This window comes from Tenrec ecaudatus, chromosome 18, assembly GCF_050624435.1.
Source record: "Tenrec ecaudatus isolate mTenEca1 chromosome 18, mTenEca1.hap1, whole genome shotgun sequence".
NCBI lineage: Eukaryota > Metazoa > Chordata > Mammalia > Afrosoricida > Tenrecidae > Tenrec > Tenrec ecaudatus.
Genome location: NC_134547.1, coordinates 10,352,654 through 10,360,338, shown reverse-complemented (window position 1 = coordinate 10,360,338; position 7,685 = coordinate 10,352,654). Strand labels below are relative to the sequence as shown.

The 7,685-nt window shown below is 43.5% G+C and overlaps 1 non-coding gene across 1 annotated transcript; it reads left to right on the top strand.

Moving 5' to 3' along the window:
• Nucleotides 1–5,680: 5,680 nt before the first annotated feature.
• On the top strand, nt 5,681–5,953 carry LOC142432907 (small Cajal body-specific RNA 13). The gene has a single exon (XR_012780998.1).
• Nucleotides 5,954–7,685: the final 1,732 nt, after the last annotated feature.

The following is a 7,685-nucleotide window of genomic DNA, read 5'->3' as shown; positions in this document are numbered from 1 at the left end:
TGGCAGCAGAAGGGTGTTAGAAATAGTGAAAGATAAGCCCCTTCAAGCTGGAAGGGTCTCCAAAGATCCTTGACCAAGAACTGCCTTTTCAGACTACACTGACCCCAAATGACCAGGATGGAGGAAAGCCTTCTGGACGTACATTTCCATGGACTGTGACTCAAAATGAGAGGAAACATCTGTAAACATTAGTAACACACACACAAGCATGATCCCAATTCTATCTTACAAATCCAACTAGACCAGAGGATATACATTGGTACAAATAGGAACTGGAAACACAGGGAATCCAGGGTGGATGATCCCTTCAGGACCAGTGGTGAGAGTGGTGATACCAGGAGGGTGGGGTAGAAAGGGGGAACCGATTACAAGAATCTACTTATAACCTCCTCCCTGGGGCATGGACAATGGAAAAATGGGTGAGGGAGACATTGGACAGTGTAAGATATGACAAAATTAATAATTATAAATTATGAAGGGTTCATGAGGGAGAGGGGAAAATGAGCTGATACCAAGGACTCAAGTATAAAGCAAATGTTTTGAGAATGATGAGGGCAACAAATGTGCTTGACCAATGGATGGATGGATGAATTGTGATAAGAGTTGTACAAGCCCCCAGTAAAATGATTTTTTTAAGTAATTGAAAGTTGGAATGTACAAAGTAAATCTGGGACAGTTGGGTTTAATAAAAAATGAAATGGGAAGCATTGAGATCAATATCTTTGAGATTAGTGAGGTGAAGTGGAATGGTATTGGTCATTTGGAATGATTTTCACAATGATGTCACGTTCTGTGTTTAAAAAGACGTCTGAACATGTATCTTGAAGTACAATGCTATGATAAGATATATGCATAGCCCAGGACATCCTACATTACAACTATTCAAACTGATGCATCAACCACTAAGCTTTTTATAAGACATTGAATAATTTCATGTCTTCGGTCTGAAGTTAATGAAAAATGCAATCAAGATGCATGGGTCACTATTGGCGTTTGGAATGCAGTGGTTGGACACAAAGAGGTTAAAAAAAGTCACGATAGGCCAGTTGACAGGAAAAAGAAAACCAGTCACACTCATGTGAAAAGAAGATCTTTATATCAAAACCTAATTGTGTATTAAGACAACATCTCAACCCTAAACAACCTAAGTCCATCAGTCTGATGCTAGTCTGTAAGTCTCACTTCAGACTCACAGCCACATGCAATGATGCACAATGCAGGATGGTCATAGGCCAGTTGGTGCAAAGTCACTTACATCCAAGGGCAGTGGAAGAACACATGACAGCTGACAGTGTCGGCAAGCAGGAGACTTTCAGGCAAAGAGGAGTTTCCGTGGGTGCTCCTTATGAGAAACCCACTCCCACAAGGAGCCACCACCAGACTGTTGAATACAGCCCCTACATTTTTTTTTTAATTCTTCTTTTACATTTTATTAGGGACTGAAACAACTCTTACCACAATCCATACATATACATACATCAATTGTATAAAGCACATCCATACATTCCCTACCCCAATCATTCTCAAGGCATTTGCTCTCCACTTAAGCCCCTTGCATCAGGTCCTCCAGCCCCTACATTTTTATATCTCCAAGTTGACACGAAATTATGAGCCACCACAAGTTGATGGAAAAATAGGACATGGAGATACAAATGAAGCTAGAAGTCATATCTTCATTGCAAACACCCTTTTTTTCATGATAGAAAACTTGATGAGCTCTGGGAGAACACCGTGACCCTCATTCATAAAGAAAGCAAAAGGTTTTTAAAAGACAAGAAAGCTGAAAGGGGACATCACAAGAGACCCTGAACCTTACTAGTATAATCTTAGTGTAGTTAAAGCACTAGAAGAAACATCAAGTCAAGGAGTTGAATAGAAAAATTCAAAGGGAAGCTGGAGAAAACAAAGTCAAATATAGCAAAATGTTCAAAGAATGAGGATTAGGAAACCCAAAGGGAAGAACATGATCCAAATATCTGAAACTGGAAGTACTCAGGAAAGAATTCAAGCCTCAAACTACAAGTTTGAATGTTTCTATAGGCGCCATATTGGATGCTGAAGGAAACATCAAGAAAAGACGACTGAAAAATAAAAAGAGTCACTGTACAAGAAGAACTAGTCCACAGGCTACTACTGTTTCAGAAGGCAGCATATAAACAAGAACCCATGGTGCTGAAGGAAGAAGTTCATACTGCACTTAATGCATTCGCTAAAAACAAGGCTCCAGGATTGATGAACCTATAGGGACAGCAAGTAGGTAAGAGTTTTGGGGGTACAGTGGTGGTGGAGGTGGCTTAGGGATTAAGAGGAAGGTGGTATCAAGCAGTCCAGCAAGGAAATAAATGTTTGGAAACGGATTTTGGTAGCAATTATCCACTACTGCTTGACATGATCGAACCATGGAATGATCCCCCCTTCACTTTCCTGCTTCCGAGTCAGGAGAGACCTCCAGCGGGTGTCTGACCCATGGGTTTGAGAAGACTTGCAGGGCTGCTTCCTTATATAGTTTTTTCTTCTTCATGTACAACTATGAATGTCCACCGGTTTTGTGTCTGTCAAACACCCAAGTTAACACAGGATTGGGGTGGGATCTAATTTGAGTCACCGCTGGAAGATGTGATACAAGTCAGCACCATAAATACTTTCTTTCAATAAGGAGTAACTATACACATGGATCTCTCAGAATGGAATATACCAAAATCAAATTATTATTTTGAGAAGAGCATTGGGGAAACATAATATCTGCTGTATATCATCAATTATTCATATGGAAATGCTAGGTTGAAGATGGAGAATATTTAATCAAGTTCAGTAGACCCAAAACATGAGTTGAATCTATCCCACCTCAATGTTGAGAACCTGTTAAGAGCAGGTTAGACACATTGAATACTAATGTCAAGAGCTAATTGTTTGGGCAAGGTCTGGATCATGCAGCCTTTCCCCCCAGCCTCTCAGAAAGACATGATCTGCTGGAATTGCAGTTCCTGCTTCCAGCATTCCGAGGGGCTGATCTCTCCAAACAAAGTCCACTTAGCCCCTTCCCCCAGCATTCCAAAAAGCAAGTTTGCAATTAGCAAGGTAATTCACTCATAGACATCCTGATTCAAGACCTTGCGGCTGCAGGACTAAAAACCTCCTTCCCCTCACCAGTGCATACCTCCTTGGCTCAGACCCTGTGTAAGTCCCACAACCTCGCTGCCAGGTGTGATTTCCCTGACCTAATTCGTTGGGTTGTGGAACCCGCCCAGGAGTTCAAGATGCTCCTGTCCCTTTCTCTGCTCTCCCTTCCCTCTCTGGAGTTCTTTCCCTCAATAAAATGTTTCTCAACTTCACATTCCTGGCTAAATTCTATCTGTTCTGTGTGTCCGTTTTTACACCTCTCACTAATGAGCTGGGCAATGACATTAAGAACATACATGAAGAAAAGACCATTAAAGAAACAGGAAAGAAAAAGTCAAGTAGGATGTCAGAAGACACACTTGCTCATAGTTGTAGAAAAGCTAAGAGAAATGTAAGAGATAAAGTCAAAGAGCTGAATAGAAATTGATAGAAATCATCCATGGGCAACTGGAAATGACCACTCAACCCACTGAAGCCGCTGTAGTGAAAGCTGACCTAAAGTCAATTTTGATGAGCTTAAAGTCAACAGATGAGCTGAACCCAGCCAATGGGGCCAACCAATACCTTCAACCACGCGTTCCCTTTGGAAACTGTAAAATCTGAAACTAGTCCTGTCCTTCAAAAAAAAAAAACCCACTTGAATTACAAAACTGACTTCAGTGTGAATTATTTCATCATGGGAAGCCAAGAACAGAGGCATTACCCACTGGAGAAACCGTAGAAAGCGTGCTCTGTTAAGACGGCTGCTGGAGACCCTCACCCCCTCCTTTCGTGTCTGCCTTCCTGCTCTCCTGTGGAATGTCGGCTTCCATGCTTCCCTAAACCCCCCTTCCAGTGATGCCACCAGGAAAAACGGCTGCCTGTAATCCCTGGACTCTGTTTCCAAAAGCCTTCTGCTTTCCTGTATTTCGCTCTGAGTTGCTGCCTCCCTGGTAACCGCACCTGTGCTCGCCTGTGACCTTTAAGTGTTGTCTTGTTTAAAACGGTTGGTCTCTCTGCAAGACCTGATCCACATGCTTTCCTCAAGCTCCCAGCCAGCCCCGCCATTTCGTTTTCCTGCAAGACAGCTGAACAGCTGATGCTCTGCTGACCTCACCATGACGGCATCTCTTGCTCCAACCACTGGGTTGGTGGGAGGGACTTCAGGGCTAGCTAGACCTTTTTCAGTCCCTTAGGTCTTACCTCTCCCCACTCCTTCCTGTTTCTCGGGCTAGTCTTGTCCTGCTCCCATGGTGGCTTGGGTTCCTTTTCCGGTCCCCTCTGGATTGTTGTCCCCCTCTGCTCCAGGCTATCATCCAGCCCCTCTCCCTTCCCCCATCCGTTCAGGTTTGTTCCCCTAACCCAGTGGTCCTCAACCTTCCTCACGCTGCGACCCTTTCATACAGTTCCTGATGTGGTGGTGACCCCCAACCATAAAATTATTTTTGTTGCTACTTTACTGTAATTTTATTGCCACTATGAATCGTAATGTAAATATCTGATATGCAGGATTTACTTTCACTTTTACAAATTGAACATAATTAAGCATCGTGATTAATCACAAAACAATAAATAAGTAATTATATATTGTGAGATAGTTATTTCTAATTACGAATCAATGGCATTTTGTCTTGAAGCCTGGTCGCAGTTTCCACACCGGGGACTCATATGTGGGTGGTGCATGTGGGCGGACCCCCCGGAGATGGATTAGAAGAGCAGTGTCTCAGTTCCTAAGACCGTGGGAAATATGTTTTCCGATGGTCATAGGCGACCCCTGTGAAAGGGTCATTCAATCCCCATAGGGGTCGCAACCCACAGGTTGAGAAGTGCTCCCCTAATCCTTCTCATTGCTCCAAGCATCCTTCCTCCAGTTTCCATTTGAGCCTGGTGCAAAAGGAATGCCTCACTTTCTTGAGTTCAGTTGTGGTTTGATTCGGTTTTCCAGCCAGTTTGTTTTTTTACCTTTTGCCAAGCTTTGACAAGAGGTATTTAAAAGCCAGGTGTCTGAGCAACTGCTAACCCTGTTGTTTCCAACACATTTTCACTTCTACAGAAAAAGCTGATCCCAAGAAGATAGAAATCGTGTTTGAGATCCAAGTCCATTTGTTACCTGGAGAAAGGGCCATACATGTATGTTTTTGCAGAATAAAGCTGACAGACTCCCCTTAGAAGGATGCAACCATGTTTGGAGAAAGATGAAGGATACTGAAAAGACAGATAAACCACCCAATCTTAACCATAATTCTGTTTCCAGGTTGCTGACCCCCCAAAGGGAGGAGCTATTTGCTTATGTTTTCACAGGCAAAGGAGATGGGTGGGTTCCTCCTCAGGCAGAAAGGCCCAGAAGAAAGGAGGGAAGCTGGTACGTGGCCTGATCCTGTGCTGCTTACTGAAGTTATTCAAAACGTCAAGAAGACCTCGCAGATTCCTGAGACTGGCGATCACTGACTGCTGAGCTAGTTCTTCCATTGCAGATGCTGTCTAAGGGGCACTCTGGGACTCTGTCTTAACTGGGCATTTTATGCAATAGTGACTGGACTACTACAACAGGCTGTTCTTTTGCTGAAAGATCAAGATTTTGAATCTGCGGTCTCGGCCACGTCCAGGGTTGGCAGTACCCTCGGCACACCAGACTCGCAGGAGAAGCATGCCCCGGAGGAAGCTGAGGCATGCCTGCTCGAGAGCCGGCAGTGCCATGTGTAATGTTCCTCGGACAGCGCCCGGGTACTGTTGCCACAGTGATAATGGCAGCACGTGTCATTATCTATCCGCCAACAGTCAGAGCAGCTTCGCAGTGGGGATATTGCTCAGCAGACAGAGCGGCTTCTGCTGGGCACTAAGAAATGCTAGACGTTGAAAAAAAAACGATCAAGATTTTGGACTTGTCAATTAATGCAATAATGTGATTGGTATGTAACAGATTTTTTATATCACTCCTCACCCATATAATAAGACATTGTGTGATTGGAATTTGATTAGGAAATGTTTACAAAGGTTTAAGGGAAACATTTCATTAGATGTGAGTCAGCTACAAGGATATTTTCTATACATTCAAGGGTGGATTTAAGCTGAGGAGATTAACTGAGATTAAGCCAATGGTGGTTGGCACAGAAAGAGGCTGGATCCCTCGAGCTTGGGTGGAAAGTGTTTCACATAGCTGAAGTTCCAGTCTGACTGTGTTGTTTATCGTCATAATCTTGATGCTCGCAGTCACGTGTTACGTCTCTACAGAAGATGCTTGCTCCATGGCGTTTTCTAAGCGGTGTCGTATTGAAATCAGATACCCAGGCCTGTTTTCAGAACCAGTCACTTCAGCTAGTTATTTTCCCATGATCTAATTGTCCTACCCAAGAACTTCCACAGTCAGAGGCTGTGGGTCATGAGGGAAGGCTGACAGTGCAGGCAGGCTATCTTATGGCTGTTCTTTTTTTTTTTTTTTTTAATTCCTGTTGCCTTTTATTATCAACATTTAACAAATCATTTTATTGGGGACCCGTACTATTCTTTGTTTTTTTTTTTGCCCCCGTACAATTCTTACCACACTCCATACATCCATCCATTGTGTCAAGGACATTTATACAAACGTAGCTATCATCATTCTCAAAACATTTGCTTTCTACTTGAGCCCTTGATATCAGCTCCTCGTTTTTCCCCCTCCCTCCCCACTCCCCCTCCCTCATGAACCCTTGATAATTTATAAATTATTATTTTGTCATATCTTACACTATTTGACATCTCCCTTCACCCACTCTTCTGTTGTCCATCCCCCAGGGAGGAGGTTATATATAGATCCTCATGGCTGTTTTAGTGAAACACTTTCTCTCAGCAGAAACAAAGCAAGATAATTCCTCCTATTGCTCCTGCCTTTTACATATACCTTGTCAGCAAGTCCTCAGACAACATCTGCTTCTTTTGTGGTGAACATAATTCCCCTCCTGAGGGTACCAGTCCAGGGCCTCAGAAGCAACCAGAGCATCAGGATTCTGGACAGAGCTGCTGGAGTGAAAACACTGAGAGACAAGGGGGAGACATCACTCCTAAAGGCTTGTGTGCGAGGACAGCAGGCAGAGAGACTTCAACAGACTCCTCTAATCCAAATGGTGAACAGTCAGCAAGTCCTAGAGAGGGCCACACAGGGGGAGTGATGGATCCCATTTAATCCCCAAGAGTTTCCTCTATGAAAACAGGATCTTAGGATCTACATATAACCTCCTCCTGGGGGGAAGGACAATAGAAAAGTGGGTGAAGGGAGACATTGGACAGTGTAAGATATGACAAAATAATAATGATTTATACATTATCAAGGGTTCATGAGGGAGGGGGAGGAGGGATAGGGGGAGGAGGGAGGGAGGGGGAAAACTGAGGAGCTTATATCAAGGGCTCACATAGAAAGCAAATGTTTTGAGACTGATGATGGCAACAAATGTGCAAATGTGCTTGACACAATGGATGGATGTATGGATTGTGATAAGAGCCGTATGAGCCCCCAATAAAATGATTTAAAAAAGAAAAGAAAACAGAGTCTTCAAAGAATTGGAATCCTCAAAGTTTGGAGCAGTCAACCATAGAGAGAACAGATCAGACCC